The sequence below is a fragment of the Heteronotia binoei genome, chromosome 9, assembly GCF_032191835.1.
Source record: "Heteronotia binoei isolate CCM8104 ecotype False Entrance Well chromosome 9, APGP_CSIRO_Hbin_v1, whole genome shotgun sequence".
NCBI lineage: Eukaryota > Metazoa > Chordata > Lepidosauria > Squamata > Gekkonidae > Heteronotia > Heteronotia binoei.
This window is the reverse complement of record NC_083231.1, coordinates 119,847,561-119,871,100: the sequence shown is the minus strand read 5'-3', so window position 1 is coordinate 119,871,100 and position 23,540 is coordinate 119,847,561. Positions and strand designations below refer to the sequence as shown.

The following is a 23,540-nucleotide window of genomic DNA, read 5'->3' as shown; positions in this document are numbered from 1 at the left end:
CCAGACTCTTCCTAATCTAACATTGGCAACCCAATGAGGAACCGAGGATCAAACCAGGCCAGTCTCTATACAGATGCCATATTTAAACCCGTGCCAGTCTGGGTTCCGACCGGGCCATGGGACGGAGACAGTGCTGGTCGCCTTGGTGGATGACCTCCGGAGGTTTGGGCTGGGTTGCCATCAATATGCAGATGACACCCAGCTCTATCTACTAATGGACGGCCGGCCTGGCTCCGCCCCAGGGAACCTGGATCGGGCCTTGCAGGCTGTAGCGGCGTGGCTTAGATTGAGTGGGTTGAAGTTGAACCCAGCGAAGACAGAGGTCCTTTGCGTGGGTCGCAGCGCCCAGGGAGGGGAAATAGCTCTCCCAACCTTCGACGGCGCACTATTGGAACCAGTGCGCCAGGTAAAGAGTTTGGGTGTTTTACTGGAGCCTTCATTATCAATGGAGGCCCAGATAGCAGCCACTGCCAAGTCAGCATTCTTTCATCTGAAGCGGGCAAGGCAGTTGGCCCCCTTCCTGGAACGCCGCGACCTCGCAACAGTGATCCATGCAATGGTCACCTCAAGATTGGACTACTGCAATGCCCTCTACTTGGGGCTACCTCTGTGCCGGACTCGGAAGCTGCAGCTAGTGCAGAATGCGGCGGCCAGGCTGTTACTGGGGCTCCCGAAATGGGAGCACATACAGCCGGGGCTGCGCGGACTGCACTGGCTGCCAGTTATCTACCGAGTCCAGTACAAAGTGTTGGTTATTACCTTTAAAGCCCTATATGGCCGAGGACCTGCCTACCTAAGGGACCGTCTCTCCCCGTATGAACCCCAGAGGGCACTGAGGTCAGCAAGTAAAAACAAAATGACCATCCCTGGGCCGAGAGAGGCCAGGCTCCAAAGCACCAGGGTGCGAGCCTTTTCAGTTGCGGCACCTGCACTGTGGAACCAGCTCCCGGAGGAGGTGCGGGCCCTGCGGAACCTCGACCAGTTCCGCAGGGCCTGCAAGACTGCCCTTTTTAGATACGCCTATAATGATACGGACTGCTGAGTTGCAATGAACGAAGAACCGCCATCTTTAACACCATTTAAACTGGCAGAATCAGCGCTAGAACAGCTATTACTGCCAGATATATATATAATGTAATTGTAAATTAAGTATTTTAACTGAATTAACGGGTTTTTATATGTGTAATTTTAATTGCTAATCTAATGTTTTACTATTTATGTTAATATATTACTTACTGTTAGCCGCCCTGAGCCGCTTTGCGGGGAGGGCGGGGTAGAAATAAAATTTATTATTATTATATTATATTATTATTAATGGCCATCCGATGACTCCCCAGCTCGAGATAGCACTCTGCATCTTACATTGCTCTCCCGAATCCTTCGAACATTTTGCTGGAACATCGAAATTTCGCTTTAGGCAAAACTCGGTGGCATTTCTGCTCTGGTGAAGCTAACGCTTTGTTCTGAGTGGAGTCGGAGCGTGCAGCTAGGTCTGAAACAGGCCGAGCCTGGTTTGAAGCTGTCATTTCCACTAACGCAGAGGCGAAATGGAGTGTTTATTAACACATCAGCATGGGTTCGACATGCGAAGTAGGAAGCTCTTCTGAGTATTAATGATTAACCCCGGAAGGTAGGACCAGAACCAATGGGTTGAAATTAAATCAAAAGAGTTTCCGGCTCAACATTAGGAAGAACTTCCTGACCGTTAGAGCGATTCCTCAGTGGAACAGGCTTCCTCGGGAGGTGGTGGGCTCGCCTTCCTTGGAGGTTTTTAAACAGAGGCTAGATGGCCATCTGACAGCAATGCAGATCCTGAGAATTTAGGGAGAGATATTTGTTTGTGAGTTTCCTGCATTGTGCAAGGGGTTGGATTAGATGGCCCTGGAGGTTCCTTCCAACTCTAGAATTCTATTAGGAAGAACTTCCTAACCATTAGAGTGATTCCTCAGTGGAACAGGCTTCCTCCTCGGGAGGTGGTGGGCTCTCCTTCCTTGGAGGTTTTTAAACAGAGGCTGGATGGCCATCTGACAGCAATGAAGATCCTGTGAATTTAGGGGGAGTTATTTGTGAGTTTCCTGCATTGTACAAGGGGTTGGACTAGATGACCCCGGAGGTCCCTTCCAACTATGATTCTGTGATTCTATGAAACACCCTGTCAGGTGGGTGGGGCTGAGAGGGCTCTCACAGCAGCTGCCCTTTCAAGGACAACTCCTGCGACCCAAGGCCATTCCAGCAGCTGCAAGTGGAGAAGTGGGGTATATCAAACCCGGTTCTCCCAGATAAGAGTCCGTGCGCTTAACCACTACACCAAACTGGCTCTCCAAGGTTAGTGAGAAATCAGTCGGATATTGCTAGTCTACGAAAAGTGTTACGTGTGGTCAAACTTTCAAAATATTGTGACGCCGGCAGCTTTAGAAATAAATGGATTCAGAAGGGTATTTACCCTGGCAAGGTGCCCGGCCTTCCCTTCTGCAGTACTAGAAGACAGATTTAACAAAACTCCCTCTCTGAAAGACTCTGGTCTTGTCTGCTAGGAGAGGTGGAAATCGTAGAGCTGCCTGCTTAATAAGGAAGCACATGATGAGATTATTACTCTGTTGTTTGACAAAATCTCTGGTCTCACTGGAAAAATTAGACTTGGCTGTCTTCTCAATGCTAAGATTATTCATCAAGTACTTTTGTGATTTTTTTTTTTAAGGCGGAAACTGTACTGTAATTAGGTCTTAATTCTAAATGGTTTCATCTGGTTTATTTGTGCCTTGAATTTTTTGAAATGTATCAGTGTGTTCTGTAACTGGTCAAATGATTGTTATAAAGAACAACTGATTCCTTGTAAAGGAAGGATGTTGGATCAACTGGAGTATTTTTGTTTTGTTCTGCTGTCAAGTCAGAGCTGATTTATGGCCAGGTTGAGCGCAGGAAGCTGCCGTGAATCGGACCATTCATCTATCAAAGTCAATATTGTCCACTCAGGCTGGCAGCAGCTCTCCAGGGTCTCAGGCAGAGGTCTTTCCCATCACCTCCTGCCTGGTCCTTTGAACTGGAGATGCCGGGGATTGAACCTGGGACCTTCTGCATACTGAGCAGATGCTCTGTCACTGAGTCACAGCCCTTCTCCGTTTGTCTCCAGGGTCACAGGCTGAGGTCTTTCCCATCACCTCCTGCCTGGTCCTTTCAACTGGAGATGCCGGGGATTGAACCTGGGACCTCTGCATGCCGAGCAGAGGCTCTGGCACTGAGCCACAGCCCTTCTCCATTTGTCTCCAGGGTCACAGGCTGAGGTCTTTCCCATCACCTCCTGCCTGGTCCTTTCAACTGGAGATGCTGGGGATTGAACCTGGAACCTTCTGCATGTTGAGCAGATGCTCTGCCACTGAGCCACAGTCCTTCTCCATTAGTCTCCAGGGTCTCAGGCAGAGGTCTTTCCCATCACCTCCTGCCTGGTCCTTTTAACTGGAGATGCCAGGGATTGAACCTGGGACCTTCTGCATGTCGAGCAGATGCTCTGCTACTGAGCCACAGCCCTTCTCCATTAGTCTCCAAAGTCTCAGGCTGAGGTCTTTCCCATCACCTCCTGCCTGGTCCTTTCAACTGGAGATGCCAGGGATTGAACCTGGGACCTTCTGCATGTCGAGCAGATGCTCTGCCACTGAGCCACAGTCCTTCTCCATTAGTCTCCAGGGTCTCAGGCTGAGGTCTTTCCCATCACCTCCTGCCTGGTCCTTTCAACTGGAGATGCCAGGGATTGAACCTGGGACCTTCTGCATGTCGAGCAGATGCTCTGTCACTGAGCCAGAGCCCTTCATTCTTGTGGCTTCTTCTGTTGAGGACTAGTTTCTCAGTGGCTGAGTCATGGTTGAATAATCAAAGTGCCCTACTTGTATGGTAAGAACAGGTAAGCTCTTGCGGTTTGTCTCTGCTTTGAGGCCATGCAATTGAATACATCTGCTAATTAATCACAATTGTCTTGCTTTGATTGCCTGATTGTTCTGCCTGATCGGTCAGGAGCACTTGTTTGAGATGTGGATGCAGGAAATGGCCGCAAGATCGGTTGAGTTTGTGGGCAGACACCAAAGGCACACTTAGAGACACTAATAGCAAGTCTCAATTTCAAATCTCAGGCTGATTTGTTTCCCCCTTTTAACTATGTGCCTTTTAAATTTGGAAGAGGTGGCCAGCAAGTGCAAGGGAGAGGGTGTTGCTGTGGGGGGAAAAGGCAGTGTCATCATGCGAACAGATCATTTTGCACACTTCTAAATGGCTCTCCAAACAATTGCTTCCCTGATCACAACTCAGTGCTAGAGTGAGGGGTCTGGAGACCAAGTCCTATGAGGAAAGGTTGAAGGAGCTGGGCATGTTTAGCCTGGAGAGGAGGCAGCTGAGAGGTGATAGGATCACCATCTTCAAGTCCTTGAAGGGCTGTCCTATAGAGGAGGGTGTGGGATTGTTTTCTGTGGCCCCAGAAGGTAGGACCAGAACCAACGGGTTGAAAGTAAATCAAAAGAGTTTCCGCCTCAACATTCAGAAGAACTTCACGAATGTTAGAGCGATTCCTCAGTGGAACCGGCTTCCTCGGGAGGTGGTGGGCTCTCCTTCCTTGGAGATTTTTAAACAGAGGCTAGATGGCCATCTGACAGCAATGCAGATCCTGTGAATTTAGGGAGAGATATTTGTTTCTTGCATTGTGGAGGGGTCTGGACTAGATGACCCTGGAGGTCCCTTCCAACTCTATGATTCTATGATTCTGTGATCTGCTTGGCATGCAGAAGGTCCCCAGTTCAATCCCTGGCATCTCCAGGTTTAAAAAAAGGACAAAGCAGGAGGTGATGTGACAGTCCTCTGTCTGGGACTTTGGAGACCCACTTCCAGTCTGAGTAGACAATTTTTTAAAAAAGGTAAAAGTAGTCCCCTTTACCGGGTCATTACTGGCCCACGGGGTGACATCGCATCACGACATTTTCACGGCAGATTTTTGTACGAAGTGGTTTGCCATGGCCTTCCCCAGTCATCTCCACTTTCCCCCCAGGAAGCTGGGTACTCATTTGACTGACCTCAGAAGGATGGAAGGCTGATTCAACCTCGAGCCGGCTACCTGAACCCGGCTTCCACTGGGATCGAACTCAGGTCGTGAGCAGAGCTTGGACTGAAGCTTTATCACTCTGCGCCACGGGGGGGCTTGATGGACCAAGGATCTGATTCAGAAGAAGACAGCTTCATAGATCCATATGTCAATATAGCTATTGCTTTTAAGAATGGGCTATGTCTCCTGTCACCATCGCCCTCTCCCTGTCCCCCAGTCCCAGGAATTGGAGGTAGGCCGGCCGGGTTGCCTGCCATCCATCGCCGTTCCCCCATTGCCATTCAATAGAGTGGACAGTGGGAATAGGAAGGGCAGAATGGCACCTTGTGGTGCTACATTGTCGCTTCCAGCGGCATAAGTTGAAGTGAAGAGAGCCAGTTTGGTGTAGTGGATAAGTGCGTGGACTTTTACCAGGGAGAACCGGGTTTGATTCCCCACGCCTCCACTTGCAGCTGCTGGAATGGCCTTGGGTCAGCCAGAGCTCTCTTATCTGGGAGAACTGGGTTTGATTCCCCATTCCTCCACTTGCAGCTTCTGGAATGGCCTTGGGTCAGCCAGAGCTCTCTTATCTGGGAGAACCAGGTTGAATTCCCCACTCCTCCACTTGCACCTGCTGGAATGGCCTTGGGTCAGCCATAGCTCTCTTATCTGGGAGAACCGGGTTGGATTCCCCACTCCTCCACTTGCACCTGCTGGAATGGCCTTGGGTCAGCCATAGCTCTCTTATCTGGTAGAACCAGGTTGGATTCCCCACTTCTCCACTTGCACCTGCTGGAATGGCCTTGGGTCAGTCAGAGCTCTCTTATCTGGGAGAACTGAGTTGGATTCCCCACTCCTCACTTGCAGCTGCTGGAATGGCCTAGGGTCAGCCACAGCTCTCTTATCTGGGAGAGCCGGGTTGGATTCCCCACTCCTCCACTTGCAGCTGCTGGAATGGCCTTAGGTCAGCCAGAGCTCTCTTATCTGGGAGAACCGGGTTGGATTCCCCACTCCTCCACTTGCACCTGCTGGAATGGCCTTGGGTCAGCCAGAGCTCTCTTATCTGGGAGAACCGGGTTGGATTCCCCACTCCTCCACTTGCACCTGCTGGAATGGCCTTGGGTCAGTCAGAGCTCTCTTATCTGGGAGAACCGGGTTTGATTCCCCAGTCCTCCACTTGCAGCTGCTGGAATGGCCTTGGGTCAGCCATAGCTCTCTTATCTGGGAGAACCGGGTTGGATTCCCCACTCCTCCACTTGCAGCTGCTGGAATGGCCTTGGGTCAGCCAGAGCTCTCTTATCTGGGAGAACCGGGTTTGATTCCCCAGTCCTCCACTTGCAGCTGCTGGAATGGCCTTGGGTCAGTCAGAGCTCTCTTATCTGGGAGAACCGGGTTTGATTCCCCAGTCCTCCACTTGCAGCTGCTGGAATGGCCTTGGGTCAGCCATAGCTCTCTTATCTGGGAGAACCGGGTTGGATTCCCCACTCCTCCACTTGCACCTGCTGGAATGGCCTTGGGTCAGTCAGAGCTCTCTTATCTGGGAGAACCGGGTTTGATTCCCCAGTCCTCCACTTGCAGCTGCTGGAATGGCCTTGGGTCAGCCATAGCTCTCTTATCTGGGAGAACCGGGTTGGATTCCCCACTCCTCCACTTGCAGCTGCTGGAATGGCCTTGGGTCAGTCATAATTCTCGCAGAGCTGTCACAGGGTGTCTGTTGGGGTGGGGGGGAGGGTAAAGGAGATTGTGACCGCTCTGAAACTCTGAGATTCAAAGTATAGGCCAGGATATAAATCTAATCAAATCACATCGCGGGACACTCTAGGATTCACCTGAAACTCTTTTGATTTTTAGCATCGAGTTTCAGGGAAATCCTAGAGCATCCTACAGCTGGACGTAATCATGCAGCACCACATGATAATGTTTGGATATATTCAGGGCTTTTTTTTTTTGAGCAGGGACACATCAGGAGGTATGGCCTAATATGCAAATGAGTTCCTGCTAGTCTTTTTCTACAAAAAAGCCCTATGGGAAGCGTTGGTGACATTGGGGGTGTGGCCAAATATGCATATGAGTTCCTGCTAGTCTTTTTCTACAAATAAGCCCTGTGGGAAGCAATGGTAACATTGAGGGTGTGGCCGAATATGCAAATGAGTTCCTGCTAGTCTTTTTCTACAAAAAAAGCCCTATGGGAAGCAATGGTGACATTGGGGGTGTGGCCAAATATGCATATGAGTTCCTGCTGGGCTTTTTCTACAAATAAGCCCTCTGGGAAGCAATGGTGACATTGGGGGTGTGGCCTGATATGCAAATGAGTTCCTGCTGGACTTTTTCTACAAGTAAATCCTTGGTTATATTCTGCCCTCCCCCTTCTTCCAGGTTTATCCACTGGTAACTGGCAACCCTAGTTGTGTAAAGAGAAGGACTGGTAGCTGCTTGAACTAGGGTTGCCAGTTACCAGTGGATAATAAACCCCGAAGAAGAGGGAGGGCAGAATATAACCAAGGATTTTTTTTTTAGAAAAAGCCCAGCTGGAACTCATTTGCATATCAGGCCACACCCCAAGCATCTGTGCTTTTGTTTAGGACTGCATTTGACTAATTTAGTTGTTGTTTATGGGTAGTTCTAACAGGGATTTAAAATTGTGGTCCTTGATGTGTGGTTTTTATTGCTGTTGTTTTATTGACATTGAGTTGTGAGAAGTGCTAGACTCTTCAGCCTTTCCTCCTAGGGAAGGTGCTTTTGTTGTTCAGTCGCACAGTCGAGTCTGACTCTTTGCGACCCCATGGACAGTCACGCCAGGCCCTCCTGTCTTTCACCATCCTCCGAAGTCTGCTCAAATTCGTGTTGGTTATATCAGTAACACTGTCCAGCCATCTCCTCTTCTGCCGTCCCCTTCTTCTTTTGTCTTCTGTCTTTCCCAGCATCAGGGTCTTCTCCAGGGAGTGCTCCCTTCTCATGGGGGGCCAAAGGATTTGAGCTTCAGCTTCAGCATCTGACCTTCCAGGGAACAGTCTGGGTTGATTTCCATTAGGACTGACTGATTGGATCTTCTTGCAGTCCGAGGGACTCTCAAGATTCTTCTCCAGCACCACAGCTCAAAAGCATCTATTCTTCTGCGCTCGGCCTTCCTTATGGTCCAGCTCTCACAGCCATACATTACTACTGGGAATACCATCGCTTTGACTATACAGACTTTTGTTGGCAGGGTGATGTCTCTACTTTTTATCATACTGCCCAGGTTCACCATAGCTGTCCTCCCAAGGAGCAAACATATTTTAATTTCATGGCTACAGTCACCATCTGCAGGGATCTTGGATCCCAGAAATGTGAAGTCTGTCACTACTTCCACGTCTTCCCCTTCTATTTGCCAAGGGGTGATGGGGCCAAATGCCATGATCTTAGTGTTTTTGATGTTGAGTTTCAAGCCTACTTTTGTGCTCTTCTCTTTCACCTTCAACAAGAGGTTCTTTAGGTCCTCCTCACTTTCTGCCATTAGAGTGGTGTCATCTGCGTATCTGAGGTTGTTGATGTTTTTCCCGGCACTCTTAATTCCGGTTTGTGCTTCATCCAGGCCAGCATTCCACATGATGTACTCTGCATATAAATAAAATAAGTAGGGTGAGAATATACATCCTTGTCTAACTCCTTTTCCTATTCTAAATCAATCAGTTGTTCCATATCCCATTCTGATAGTTGCTTCTTGACCCTTATACAGGTTTCTCAGGAGATATGTGAGGTGGTTGGGTACTCCCATCTCTTTAAGGACTTGCCACAGTGCTGCAATCCCCTAATTATCTTGGTTGCCCTCCTCTGCACATTTTTTCCAGCTTTGCTGTGGAAGCTCGCTTGGTGACCTTGGGCTAGTCACACACTCTCAGGCAAACCTACCTCAGAAGGTTGTTGTGAGGGTAAACCTGAGGACAGAAGAATGATGTCGGGCAACATCAGGGGATGCCTTGGTCTTTATGCCCTGTTTGTGTGGCCCTCTGGAGCAACTGGTTGGCCACTGTGTGAGACAGGAGGCTGGACTAGATGGACCCTCACTGGTCTGACCCAGCAGGGCTCTTCTGATGGTCTTCTCAGGGGAAGGTCTCAGCCTCTCTGCCATGTTGTTGGCCTTTCAGAGGAACTGGTAAGCCACTGTGTGAGACAGGAGGCTGGACTAGATGGACCACTGGCCTGATCCAGCAAGGCTCTTCCTCAGGGGAAGGCCTCAGCCTCTCTGCCATGTTGTTGGCCTTTCAGAGAACCGGTAGGCCACTGTGTGAGACAGGAGGCTGGACCAGATGGACCCTCACTGGTTTGACCCAGCAGGGCTCTTCTTATGCTCTTCTCCGGGGAAGGCCTCAGCCTCCATGCCCTGTTGTTGTCCCTCCAGAGGAACTGGCTGGCCACTGTGTGAGACAGGATGCTGTTCTAGATGGACCACTGGCCTGATCCAGCAGGGTTCTTCTAAGGTTCTGCCCTGTTGTTGACCCCTCCAGAGGAACTGGTTGGCCACTGTGTGAGACAGGATGCTGGACTAGATGGACCCTTGTCACTCCGCACTGGTGGAATCAACAACCGGATGAGGTGCAGGCCCTGTGGAGTCTTGACCAATTCTGTAGGGCCTGCAAGACCACTCTTTTTAAAATGGCCTTTGCCTAAATGAGGGCTTAATGTAGACCTGCAGTAGATATAATCTACTATATCCATCTGCAGTAGATATAATCTACTATAGCCATCCGCCACACCCAGTGAGGAAAGTATCTGAGATAATGATGGTTTTCAAAGATTTCAGGTTTTCACGGCTGGTAACATCATTAGGGTTTGTAGAATCTTTCGGGAACAAGTGCCGTGTTCTACTGGAGAAAGTTTTCCTTCCAGACGTTTCGTTCTCAGCTGCGGAGAATATCCTCAGTGGTGTTGCAGCCGGAGCAGGCGCTCAGACCTTCTTGGCTGCTGTGCATCACTCAATGGTGATGCTGGACTAGATGGACCCTCCCTGGTCTGATCCAGCAGGGCTCTTCTGATGTTCTTCTCAAGGGAAGGCCTCAGCCTCTCTGCTTTGTTGTTGGACCTCCAGAGGAACTGGTTGGCCACTGTGTGAGACAGGATGCTGGACTAGAGGGACCCTCCCTGGTGTGATCCAGCAGGGTTCTTCTGATGTTTTTCTCAGGGGAAGGCCTCAGCCTCTCTGCCATGTTGTTGGCCTTTCAGAGAACCGGTAGGCCACTGTGTGAGGCAGGATGCTGGACTAGAGGGACTCTCAGTGGTCTGAACCAGCAGGGCTCTTCTGATGTTCTTCTCTGGGGAAGGCCTCAGCCTCTCTGCCCTGTTGTTGGCCCTCCAGAGGAACTGGGTGGCCACTGTTTGAGGCAGGATGCTGGGCTAGATGGACCACTGGCCAGATCCGGCAGGGCTCTTCTGATGTCCTTCTGACACATGCAGAAGTCAGTTCTCGCAGTGTTATGATTGCCATCACGAGTGTGATGTGAGGCCCACCCATGTACAAAAACCATCGTAACTGCCACTTAAGTGTGATAATTAGAGCATTACAGCCCTAGACGGTATTTCATTCCTTCCGGCCACTAATTTTTTGGCTAGCATTGAGTTTTTAAGGGACCTCATAAAAAACGTCGACTCGGGGAGTCATAACTCTTGCCTTGTCAGGCCCATGAGTGTTTTATGCGCTGTGGAAATTAAACCGGGAGTAAAACAAGAGCACCCAAGCGTGGGCCGGAAAATAGATGGATTAATAAAATGCCACTGGGGGCTGAAAGTAAAGGCAAGAATGTCTGAGAAGAGGGAAAAAATAGGTATGAATTATGACGGGGAAAGTGGGGAGGAAGAGAGAAAATGGGAAATGGTTTAGGTGGCAGAAAGTACCAGGACTGCCCCGTTTTTGGCATCTAAGTGGGGTTTAGTGCAGAAAAAGGTGGACTGAGTTGTCACCCAGAGACCTCCTTTTCAAGGTTCTGTTCCTTGTTCTTCGCTGCCCAGAACCCCTTCAGAAGAGGGTTTTCAACATGGCATCCATGGGTGATATGTAGGGTTGCCAAGTCCCCAGCTTCCTGTAACGACGTCACCCGGAAGTGATGTCATCGAAAAGGCAGCCTGCACACAGGGCCGCTCTAGGTGTTTCCGGGGAAACTCTACAGTTTTCCTGGATGCTCTAGCCATTTGGGAGGTAAAAACTCTATGGTACCTATTGCGAATACAGCAGGAGTTGGTACTTTTTTGATTTCAAGCATCCAGGAGTGGATTTCACTTTTAAGTGGATTTATGGATGATGATTTTGACTGAAATGTTATGAGTTATGAATATATGAATTATTCTGATTATCAACTGATAAAGAATAGTTGAAATGACTGTAGCATGATTATTTGAAATGCATTTTGCACAGCGTTTTGTTAGTTGCCAATCCCCAGGTGGGGGCTGGGTTTGGAGGCCCTCCCCCCACTTTAGGGTCATCAGAAAGCGAGGGGGGAGGGAAATGTCTGCTGAGCACTCCATTATTCCCTATGGAAACCAATGGAGAATTGGAGAATGGAGAATTGATGCATGGATATCTGGGGCTGTTGGGGGGGGGCTGTTTTTTGAGGCAGTGGCACCATATTCGCAACATTGCATTTGGTACCTCTCCTCAAAATACCTGCCAAGTTGCTAAATGATTAGACCAGAGGGTCCAATTCTATGAGTCCCAGAAGAAGGCGCCCCTATTCCTCATTATTTCCAATGGAGGGAAGGTATTTAAAAGGTGTGCAGTCCCTTTAAATGTGATCGTCAGAGCTCCCTTTGGAGTTCAGTTATGCTTGTCACACCCTTGCTCCTGACCTGACCCCCAGTGTCTCCTGGCTCCACCCTAAAAGTTTCCTGGCTTCACCCCCAAAGACCTCAGATATTTCTTGAATTGGACTTGGCAACCCTAGTGCTATGGTGCCCGACTCCTTTCCAGGTGTGTGCCAAGTGTTTTTGAGAAAATGGGTGGAGCCAGGCGGAGTTTTTGCCCTGCAAGGCTCCTGATAGGCTACTGGAGACTTGATTGACTGCGCAGCTTAAAATAACAGCACCTGAATGTTGGCAGTTGCCACAGATCAGAACCCTGGCTGGGCAGAAGCCATACGTGGCCCTGCTCACTATCTAAGGGTGGCAGCAGGTAGCACGGATGGATAGACAGACAGACAGATGATGGGTGGGTGGGTGCATGGATGGATGGATGGACAGACAGACAGATGATGGGTGGGTGGGTGGGTGCATGGATGGATGGATAGACAGACAGACAGATGATGGGTGGGTGGGTGCATGGATGGATGGATGGACAGACAGACAGACGATGGGTGGGTGGGTGCATGGATGGATGGATGGATGGACAGACAGACAGACAGACGATGGGTGGGTGGGTCGGTGGATGGATGGATGGACGGACGGACGCACAGACAGATGATGGATGGATGGATAGACACACAGACAGACAGACAGACAGATGATGGGTGGGTGGATGGATGGATGGATGGACGGACAGACAGATGATGGATGGATGGATGGATGGACGGACAGACAGACAGATAGATGATGGGTGGGTGGACAGACAGACAGACAGACGATGGGTGGGTGGATGGATGGATGGATGGACCGACAGACGGATGGATGGACGGACGGACAGACAGACAGATAGATAGACAGACAGACAGACAGATGATGGGTGGGTGGATAGATAGATAGATAGATAGATAGATAGACAGACAGACAGACAGACAGACAGACAGACAGACAGACAGACGGACAGGCAGACAGATGGTGGGTGGATAGATAGATAGATAGATAGATAGATAGATAGATAGATAGATAGATAGATAGATAGATAGATAGATAATGGAGGGAGGGAGAGGTAGAAAGAAAGCAACATTAACTTTAAATGCTACCAGCTATCTTGGCTTAGAGAAGTGATTCAAAGAGAGAACTGCCTCCTCCAAGCCAGCCAATGGGACAGTGGGGGCTTTGAGAGCCGCACAATATGTGTGAAAGAGCCGCATGGGGCTTTTGAGCTGCAGTTTGGCTGCCCTGTTCCAGCACCTTCCTTTGTTAGCACCTCTATTTTAAAAAGTCCTCACACAGCCTAGACTTGCGATTCTTCCCAACCTTTCTTCAACCGGGAGTCCAAAAAGTTATTTCTCTGTGAGACTGCCCATTCTCCTGAACTCCCCTCCTCCCCAAACAGACAATTGATGGATGAGTCTCGGAGAAAAGAGGCAAGACAATACCGACTTGTTTTTTCATGCGCACACCCTCCAGAGACCATAAAAGCTTCCAAGAAGCCATTTATACAATCAATTATCAAGGTCCGTGCCCTGGGAATTTGTGGAGCGTATTATTTACTCAACACAGGAGAACACGAAGGTTTCATTTCGGTACCTGAGTAGCTGCAAGCCCCAGTGAAAGTGTCTGAGGGAAAAAACAGCCGCGCTATCACATACACAATTGTCCTGATTCAAGGACAACCACACCCCATGTGTCCAACGGGTTCCTTGACACAGCCCCTCCCCCCAAGGCACAGGCCCGGCGCTAGGAATTCTAGTGCCCCAGGCCGAACCCCGAGCCCCCTCCTAGGGTCCTTTCATGACGTCATTGACATCACATAAGAACATAAGAGAAGCCATGTTGGATCAGGCCAGTGGCCCATCCAGTCCAACACTCTGTGTCACATAAGAACTTAAGAGAAGCCATGTTGGATCAGGCCAGTGGCCCATACAGTCCAACACTCTGAGTCACACAGTAGCCAAAAACCAGGTGCCCTGCACGAATCCTCAGCCCGCCCCTCTCCTGCTTCAAAGGAAGCTGGGAAGATTCCACATCCTTCTTTCTTGCTGGCCTGGCACGTCTTCTCCACCTCAGCCTGCGTCTTGGTGACTGATCTCTTGCTTAACATAAGAACATAAGAGAAGCCATGTTGGATCAGGCCAATGGCCCATCCAGTCCAACAATCTGTGTCACATAAGAACATAAGAGAAGCCATGATGGGTCAGGCCAGTAGCCCATCCAGTCCAACACTCTGTGTCACAGAAGAACATAAGAGAAGCTCTGTTGGGTCAGGACAGTGGCCCATCCAGTCCAACACTCTGTGTCACAGAAGAACATAAGAGAAGCCATGTTGGGTCAGGACAGTGGCCCATCCAGTCCAACACTCTGTGTCACATAAGAACATAAGAGAAGCCATGTTGGATCAGGCCAGTGGCCCATCCAGTCCAACACTCTGTGTCACATAAAAACATAAGAGAATCCATGTTGGGTCAGGCCAATGGCCCATCCAGTCCAACACTCTGTGTCACATAAGAACATAAGAGAAGCCCTGTTGGGTCAGGCCAGTGGCCCATCCAGTCCAACACTCTGTGTCACATAAGAGTGGCTGAGCGGCTCAGACTGAGTGGGCTGAGGCTAAATCCTGCGAAGACAGAGGTCCTTTGCTTGGGTCGTCGGGTACCGGGGAGGGAAATCCCCCTGCCAGCTTTTGACGGTGCGCCGCTGATGGCGACGGATAGGGTCAAGAGCCTGGGGGTACTATTGGAGCCTTCCTTAAAGATGGAGGCTCAGATAGCAGCCACTGCCAAGTCCGCGTTTTTTCATCTTAGGCAGGCAAGGCAGTTGGCTCCCTTCCTGGATCGCGACGACCTAGCAACAGTGATCCATGCTACGGTCACCTCGAGGTTGGACTACTGCAATGCCCTGTACATGGGGCTGCCCTTGTGTCGAACTCGGAAGTTGCAGCTGGTGCAGAATGCCGTGGCCCGGCTGTTATTGAGCCTCCCAAAGTGGGGGCACATTCGGCCGGGTCTTCGGGCTCTGCACTGGCTTCCAATAATATACCGAGTTCGGTAAAAGGTGCTGGTTATTACCTTTAAAGCCCTATATGGCCTGGGACCTGCCTATCTGAAGGACCGTCTCTCCCCACATGTTCCCCAGAGAGTACTGAGGTCAGGAACTCAAAATCTTCTCGCTATCCCCGGGCCAAAAGAAGCCCACCTAAAATCAACTAGGGACAGGGCCTTCTCTGTTATGGCCCCTACATGGTGGAACCAGCTGCCGGAGGAGGTGAGGGCCCTGCGGGACCTTATTCAGTTCCGCAGGGCCTGTAAGACAACCCTCTTCCGGCTACCTTATACCTAGTCTACATCTAACTCATACGGGAAATGATAGGTAGCTTACCATGTAGTTCTGTTATACATATTGTTATACTGTTTAATGTTTTTAGGTTTTAATTTTTTGAATGTTTTAAATCTTAATATTTGCTAGTTTGAAACCATTTGCTAGTTTGAAACCTTGAAACCATTATCAAGGACAGAATGAGTAGGCACATTGATGAACACGGGTTATTGAGGAAGACTCAGCATGGGTTCTGCAAGGGAAGATCTTGCCTCACTAACCTGTTACATTTCTTTGAGGGGGTGAACAAACATGTGGACAAAGGAGACCCAATAGATGTTGTTTACCTTGACTTCCAGAAAGCTTTTGATAAAGTTCCTCATCAAAGGCTCCTTAGAAAGCTTGAGAGTCATGGAGTAAAAGGACAGGTCCTCTTGTGGATCAAAAACTGGCTGAGTAATAGGAAGCGGAGAGTGAGTATAAATGGGCAGTCTTCGCAGTGGAGGACGGTAAGCAGTGGGGTGCCGCAGGGCTCGGTACTGGGTCCCATGCTCTTTAACTTGTTCATTAATGATTTAGAGTTGGGAGTGAGCAGTGAAGTGGCCAAGTTTGCGGATGACACTAAATTGTTCAGGGTGGTGAGAACCAGAGAGGATTGTGAGGAACTCCAAAGGGATCTGTTGAGGCTGGGTGAGTGGGCGTCAACGTGGCAGATGCGGTTCAATGTGGCCAAGTGCAAAGTAATGCACATTGAGGCCAAGAATCCCAGCTACAAATACAAGTTGATGGGGTGTGAACTGGCAGAGACTGACCAAGAGAGAGATCTTGGGGTCGTGGTAGATAACTCACTGAAAATGTCAAGACAGTGTGCGTTTGCAATAAAAAAGGCCAACGCCACGCTGGGAATTATTAGGAAGGGAATTGAAAACAAATCAGCCAGTATCATAATGCCCCTGTATAAATCGATGGTGCGGTCTCATTTGGAGTACTGTGTGCAGTTCTGGTCACCGCACCTCAAAAAGGATATTATAGCATTGGAGAAAGTCCAGAGAAGGGCAACTAGAATGATTAAAGGGCTGGAGCACTTTCCCTATGAAGAAAGGTTGAAACGCTTGGGACTCTTTAGCTTGGAGAAACGTCGACTGCGGGGTGACATGATAGAGGTTTACAAGATAATGCATGGGATGGAGAAAGTAGAGAAAGAAGTACTTTTCTCCCTTTCTCACAATACAAGAACTCGTGGGCATTCGATGAAATTGCTGAGCAGACAGGTTAAAATGGATAAAAGGAAGTACTTCTTCACCCAAAGGGTGATTAACATGTGGAATTCACTGCCACAGGAGGTGGTGGCGGCCACAAGTGTAGCCACCTTCAAGAAGGGTTTAGATAAAAATATGGAGCACAGGTCCATCAATGGCTATTAGCCACAGTGTATGTGTGTATATAAAATTTTTTGCCACTGTGTGACACAGAGTGTTGGACTTGATGGGCCGTTGGCCTGATCCAACATGGCTTCTCTTATGTTCTTATGTTCTTAGTTTAAATTATGTCTAATTATTTGTTGTGAGCCGCCCTGAGCCACTTGTGGGAAGGGCGGGATATAAATTATTAAATAAATAAATAGAAATAAATAAGAACATAAGAGAAGCCATGTTGGATCAGGCCAGTGGCCCATCCAGTCCAACACTCTGTGTCACATAAGAACATAAGAGAAGCCATGTTGGATCAGGCCAGTGGCCCATCCTGTCCAACACTCTGTGTCACATAAGAACTTAAGAGAAGCCATGTTGGATCAGGCCAGTGGCCCATCCAGTCCAACACTCTGAGTCACACAGTGGCCAAAAACCAGGTGCCCTCAGGAGGTCCACCAGTGGGGCCGGGACAATCCCCAGCAATTTCCCAAAGTGGGTCTGGCAGCCCTTCACCCCATCTCTGGCCGGTGGCCACAGGGGAGCACCTGTCAGCCACCGTAGCCGTAAGCCAATCCAGATAAATGTCTAATTCTCCTCAGAAGGGAGTCCGCTTTGTTTCGGATATTCTAAAACTTACTAAGCCCTCTGCCTCGATAATACCCGGCGAGATGAGCCGCTCCACTGGAGCATTTTACGGTCCTTGGAGCCGTTGAAAGGGGAACAAGCGATGGAATATAATTAGCTCGATGTCTTCTGCGGAGAAGTTCCTGCCAGGTCTGGATGTCATTATCACCTGGCTCTGCTACAAAAGGGCACCCAACAATGAGAAAGAGATGAGATACAGGGGAGGGGTGTCTGCAAACCAATGGCTTTGTTGCGAGAGCGCACACAACCCAATAAAGCCAATTGGAGGGAGGACGGATGGGGGGGGGGCGCATCCAAGGCAGGAGCTTTTAAGAGTGCAGGTGGCTAGGAGGCTCCGTTGCGAACCTCAGCTCAGGAACCTGTCTGGAGGTTTTTCCAAATGTTTAGCCAGAAACTCTTGATTTAATTTCAACCCACTGGTTCCATCAATATACCCACAGCGTATTGATGGAACTCTATGTCTGGGGCAAGTGATGCTCTGTATTCTTGGTGCCTGTTGGGGGAACAGTGGGAGAGCTTCTAGTGTCCTGGCCCCACTGGTGGACCTCCTGATGGCGCCTGGTTTTTTGGCCACTGTGTGACGCAGAGTGTTGGACTGGATGGGCCACTGGCCTGATCCAACATGGCTTCTCTGATCTTCTTATGTGACAAAGAGTGTTGGACTGGAGAGGCCACTGGCCTGATCCAACATGGCTTCTCTTATGTGACACAGAGTGTTGGACTGGATGGGCCACTGGCCTGATCCAACAGGGCTTCTCTTATGTTCTGATGTAAGAACATAAGAGAAGCCATGTTAGATCAGGCCAATGGCCCATCCAGTCCAACATTCTGTGTCACACAGCGGCCAAATATATATATATATATATATATATATATATATATATATATATATATATATATATATATATATATATATATATATACACACACACACACACAATGTGGCTGATAGCCACTGATGGACCTCTGCTCCATATTTTTATCTAACCCCCTCTTGAAGGTGGCCATGCTTGTGGACACCACCACCTCCTGTGGCAGTGAATTCCACATGTTAATCACCCTTTGGGTGAAGAAGTACTTCCTTTTATCCGTTTTAACCTGGCTGCTCAGCAATTTCATCGAATGCCCACGAGTTCTTGTATTGTGAGAAAGGGAGAAAAGTACTTCTTTCTCTACTTTCTCCATCCCATGCATTATCTTGTAAACCTCTATCATGTCACCCCTCAGTCGACGTTTCTCCAAGCTAAAGAGCCCTAAGCGTTTCAACCTTTCTTCATAGGGAAGGTGTTCCAGCCCTTTAATCATTCTAGTTGCCCTTTTCTGAACTTTCTCCAATGCTATAATATCCTTTTTGAGGTGCGGCGACCAGAACTGCACACAGTATTCCAAATGAGACCGCACCATCGATTTATACAGGGGCATTATGATACTGGCTGATTTGTTTTCAATTCCCTTCCTAATAATTCCCAGCATGGCGTTGGCCTTTTTTATTGCAAACGCACACTGTCTTGACATTTTCAGTGAATTATCTACCATGACCCCAAGATCTCTCTCTTGGTCAGTCTCTGCCAGTTCACACCCCATCAACTTGTATTTGTAGCTGGGATTCTTGGCCCCATTGTGCATTACTTTGCACTTGGCCACATTGAACCGCATCTGCCACGTTGACGCCCACTCACCCAGCCTCAACAGATCCCTTTGGAGTTCCTCACAATCCTCTCTGGTTCTCACCACCCTGAACAATTTAGTGTCATCCGCAAATTTGGCCACTTCACTCCTCACTCCCAACTCTAAATCATTAATGAACAAGTTAAAGAGCATGGGACCCAGTACCGAGCCCTGCGGCACCCCGCTGCTTACCGTCCTCCACTGCGAAGACTGCCCATTTATACTCACTCTCTGCTTCCTATTACTTAGCCAGTTTTTGATCCACAAGAGGACCTGTCCTTTTACTCCATGACTCTCAAGCTTTCTAAGGAGCCTTTGATGAGGAACTTTATCAAAAGCTTTCTGGAAGTCAAGGTAGACAACATCTATCGGGTCTCCTTTGTCCACATGTTTGTTCACCCCCTCAAAGAAATGTAACAGGTTAGTGAGGCAAGATCTTCCCCTACAGAACCCATGCTGAGTCTTCCTCAATAACTCGTGTTCATCAATGTGCCTACTCATTCTGTCCTTGATAATGTGACACAGAGTGTTGGACTGGAGGGGCCACTGGCCTGATCCAACATGGCTTCTCTGATGTTCTTATGTGACACAGAGTGTTGGACTGGATGGGCCACTGGCCTGATCCAACAGGGCTTCTCTTATGTTCTTATGTGACACAGAATGTTGGACTGGATGGGGCACTGGCCTGATCCAGCAGGGCTTCTCTTATGTTCTTATGTGACACAGAGTGTTGGACTGGATGGGCCATTGGCCTGATCCAACATAGCTTATCTTATATTCTTTTGGAGATAGGGTTTCTAGTGTCTTGGCCCCACTGGTGGACCTCCTGATGGCACCTGTTTTTTTTTTGGCCACTGTGTGATGCAGAGTGTTGGACTGGACGGGCCATGGGCCTGATCCAACATGGCTTCTCTTATGTTCTTTTGGAGATAGGGCTTCTAGTGTCCTGACCCCACTGGTGGACCTCCTGATGGCGCCTGGTTTTTTTGGCCACTGTGTGATGCAGAGTATTGGACTGGACGGGCCATGGGTCTGATCCAACATGGCTTTTCTTATGTTCTTTTGGAAATAGGGTTTCTAGTGTCTTGGCCCCTCTAGTGGACCTCCTGATGGCACCTGTTTTTTTTTTTGGCCACTGTGTGACGCAGAGTGTTGGACTGGATGGGCCATGGGCCTGATCGAACATGGCATCTCTTATGTTATTACGTTCCTATGAGCTTCTAGGGCCAGAGTATCAAATTCATTCGTTATGAGGGCCGGATTTGACTTAACTGAGACCTTGTTGGGCCGAGCCATGTCAGGCTGGGCCATGTGTGTACCTGTTTAGGATTAAGTAACAGAGATGTAAACTTTATAAAGCACACAGAAAAATACAATTAAAGATTTTTAAAGAACAACAACAAAACATGCTTAAAACATTAGCACTCGTTGGTCTTAAAGGTGCTTTCTTTGTATCTCTCCTGTCGGATCAAGGGAACTGGACAATGGAAGCTCTGGCTCTTTCCTTCCTTCCCCAGGGGACCAAGAGGGGGAGGAGCCTCAGCCAACAGAAGGAAGAGAGGCTTGGCTCAGTAGCTCTGCTGTGCGATTGAGAGAGGCTGGCAAAGCAAGCTCTCCCTCCCCCCCCCTTCCTCCCCAAGGGAGGAGCCTCAGCCAATGGAGAAAACAGAGGCTTTGCTCTGTAGCTCCTGTGCGATTGAGCAAGCCTTGCAAAGCAAGCTGTGATGCCAGAAGGAAGCAGAGAGAGGGAGAAGGAAGCAGATGACAGCCAGTTGCTCGGGGGCCTGCTTTGATCCCCAGGCTGCATGTTTGACACCCCTCCTCTAGGGCAAAAGAAAACAATTCTGCATCATATTTCCTGTCAGCACAAAGTTCAGTGAGGGGTGGCTCCACCCATCCTTGTCCTCACAACAGCCCTGCGGTGTAGTTCAGAAGAGTGGTTGAATTTGGGTGGATTTGAACTGGGTTTCTTCTTCCTCAGAAGAAAAGCCCCACCGAAGTGCTGAGAAAAACCTAGGAGGGCAGCGCTGCATAGGGTTAGGGCAGGCAGCCGCCAAATAAAGTATACTTTCCCTATCACAAATGGCTAGTTGTCCGACATCAAGCGTGTAGGAGTATGAGGGCAAAGACATGTGTCTGTATGGAAGGCCATGTGAACAAAGGGAGAGGACAGAGGAACATAAGAGAAGCCATGTTGGATCAGGCCAATGGCCCATCCAGTCCAACACTCTGTGTCTCATAAGAATATCAGAGAAGCCATGCTGGATCAGGCCAGTGGCCCATCCAGTCCAACACTCTGTGTCACATAAGAACATAAGAGAAGCCCTGTTGGATCAGGCCAGTGGCCCATCCAGTCCAACACTCTGTGTCACAGAAGAACATAAGAGAAGCCCTGTTGGATCAGGCCAATGGCCCCTCCAGTCCAACACTCTGTGTCACACAGTGGCCAAAAAAACCCCCCAAGTTCCATCAGGAGGTTTACAAGTGGGGCTAGAAGCCCTTCCACTTTGCCTCCCACCCCCAAGCATCAAGAATACAGAGATCACTGCCCCAGATAGTGCCAATAAAATGCTGTAGCTAATAGCCACTGATGGACTTCTGCTCCATATTTTTATCCAATCCCCTCTTGAAGCTGGCTATGTTGTGGCAGCGAATTCCACATGTTAATCACCCTTTGGGTGGAGAAGTACTTCCTTATATCCTTTCTCACCCGACTGCTCAGGAATTTCGTCGAAACCCCACGAGTTCTTGTATTGTGAGAAAGGGAGAAAAGTCCTTCTTTCTCTACTTTCTCCATCCCATGCATAATCTTGTAAACCTCCATCATGTCACCGCGCAGTTGACATTTCTCTGAGGGGAGAGAGAAGAGGAGGCAGGGATCAGAGAGCAGCTCCCAGGTTAAGACTGACTAAAACATCCCATTCAAGGAGATAACGCCTCTACCCCCTTAATGTAGCACTCCCCTCACAATGTCCAGGCATGCTGAGTTACTCACTCAAACAGAGTCAGAAGGGAGGTATGCAGGGCCTTTTTTTGTAGCAGGAACTCCTTTGCGTATTAGGGCACACCCCTCTGATGTAGCCAATCCTCCAAGAGCTTACAGTAGACCCTGCACTAAGAGCTCTGTAAGCATTAGTGTTTCTAGAATCTTTCGGGATCAAGTGCCGTGTTCTCCTGGAGAAAGTTTTCCTTCCAGACGTTTCGTTCTCAGCTGCGGAGAACATCCTCAGTGGCGTTGCAGCCGGAGCAGGCGCTCAGACCTTCTTGGCTGCTGTGCATTCCCCATACAGTTTCGGTTTTCAGGCTGTCCTTTTCCAGCACTCAATGCACAGCAATACTCAATGCACAGCAGCCAAGAAGGTCTGAGCGCCTGCTCCGGCTGCAACGCCACTGAGGATGTTCTCCGCAGCTGAGAACGAAACGTCTGGAAGGAAAACTTTCTCCAGTAGAACACGGCACTTGAGCCCGAAAGATTCTACAAACCCTAATGATGTTACCAGCCGTGAAAACCTGAAATCTTAGATAGCTCTGTAAGCTCTTGGAGGATTGACTACATCAGAGGGGTGTGGCCTAATATGCAAAGGAACTCCTGCTACAAAAAAAAAAAAGCTCTGGAGGTGTGACTTTTGGGAAATTACCCGTTTAAACATTAAGGATGGAGGCTATTCACTTTTAACAGTGACAATCAAAGGTAATCTCAAAGTAGACACCCTTTTTGGTGTCGTGGTTAAGTGCGTGGACTCTTATCTGGGAGAACTGAGTTTGATTCCCCATTCCTCCACCTGTATCTGGTGGAATGACCTTGGGTCAGTCATACCTCTGTCAGAGCTGTTCTGGAAACAGCAGTTTCTGTCAGAGCTCTCTCTGCCCCAGCTACCTCACAGGGTGTCTGTTGTGGGGAGAGGAAGGGAAAGGAGATTGTAAGCCACTTTGAGACTACTTTGGGTTGTGAATGGCAGGGTATAAATCCTCCACCTCCATATGGAGCAGAGGCCCATCAGTGGCTATTAGCCACAGTGTATTGATGGAACTCTCTGTCTGGGGCAGTGATGCTCTGTCTTCTTGGTACTTGGGGGTGGGGCACAGTAGGAGGGCTTCTAGTGTCCTGGCCCCACTGATGGCACCTGGGGATTTTTGGGGCACTGTGTTGGACTGGATGGGCCATTGGCCTGATCCAACATGGCCTCTCTTATATTCTAGGAAGGAAGGAAGGAAGGAAGGAAGGAAGGAAGGAAGGAAGGAAGGAAGGAAGGAAGGAAGGAAGGAAGGAAGGAAGGAAGGAAGGAAAACAGGCACCTGGGTTTTTTGTCCATTGTGTGACACTAGGGTTGCCAAGTCCAATTCAAGAAATATCTGGGGACTTTGGGGGTGGGGCCAGGAGACTTTGGGGGTGGAGCCAGGAGACATTAGGGGCGGATCCAGGAGCACGGGTGTGACAAGCAGAATTGAACTCCAAGGGAGTTCTGGCCATCACATTTAAAGGGACAGCACACCTTTTAAAATGCCTTCCTTCCATAGAAAATAATGAAGGATAGGGGCACCTTCTTTTGGGGCTCGTAGAATTGGACCCCCTGGTCCAATACTTTTGAAACTTGGGGGGCATTTTGGGAAGAGGCACTAGATGCTATACTGAAAAT

The 23,540-nt window shown here is 49.1% G+C and overlaps 1 protein-coding gene and 1 non-coding gene across 2 annotated transcripts in view; one reads left to right on the top strand and one right to left on the bottom strand.

Moving 5' to 3' along the window:
* The window catches only part of GFRA4 (GDNF family receptor alpha 4), an 84,234-nt gene that overhangs the window by 20,689 nt on the left and 40,005 nt on the right, over positions 1-23,540 (top strand). The gene's annotated exons all lie outside the window — the stretch shown is intronic.
* Positions 3,593-3,669, bottom strand: TRNAV-GAC (transfer RNA valine (anticodon GAC)). Its single transcript has one exon. It is a non-coding gene; the product is annotated as a tRNA-Val (tRNA).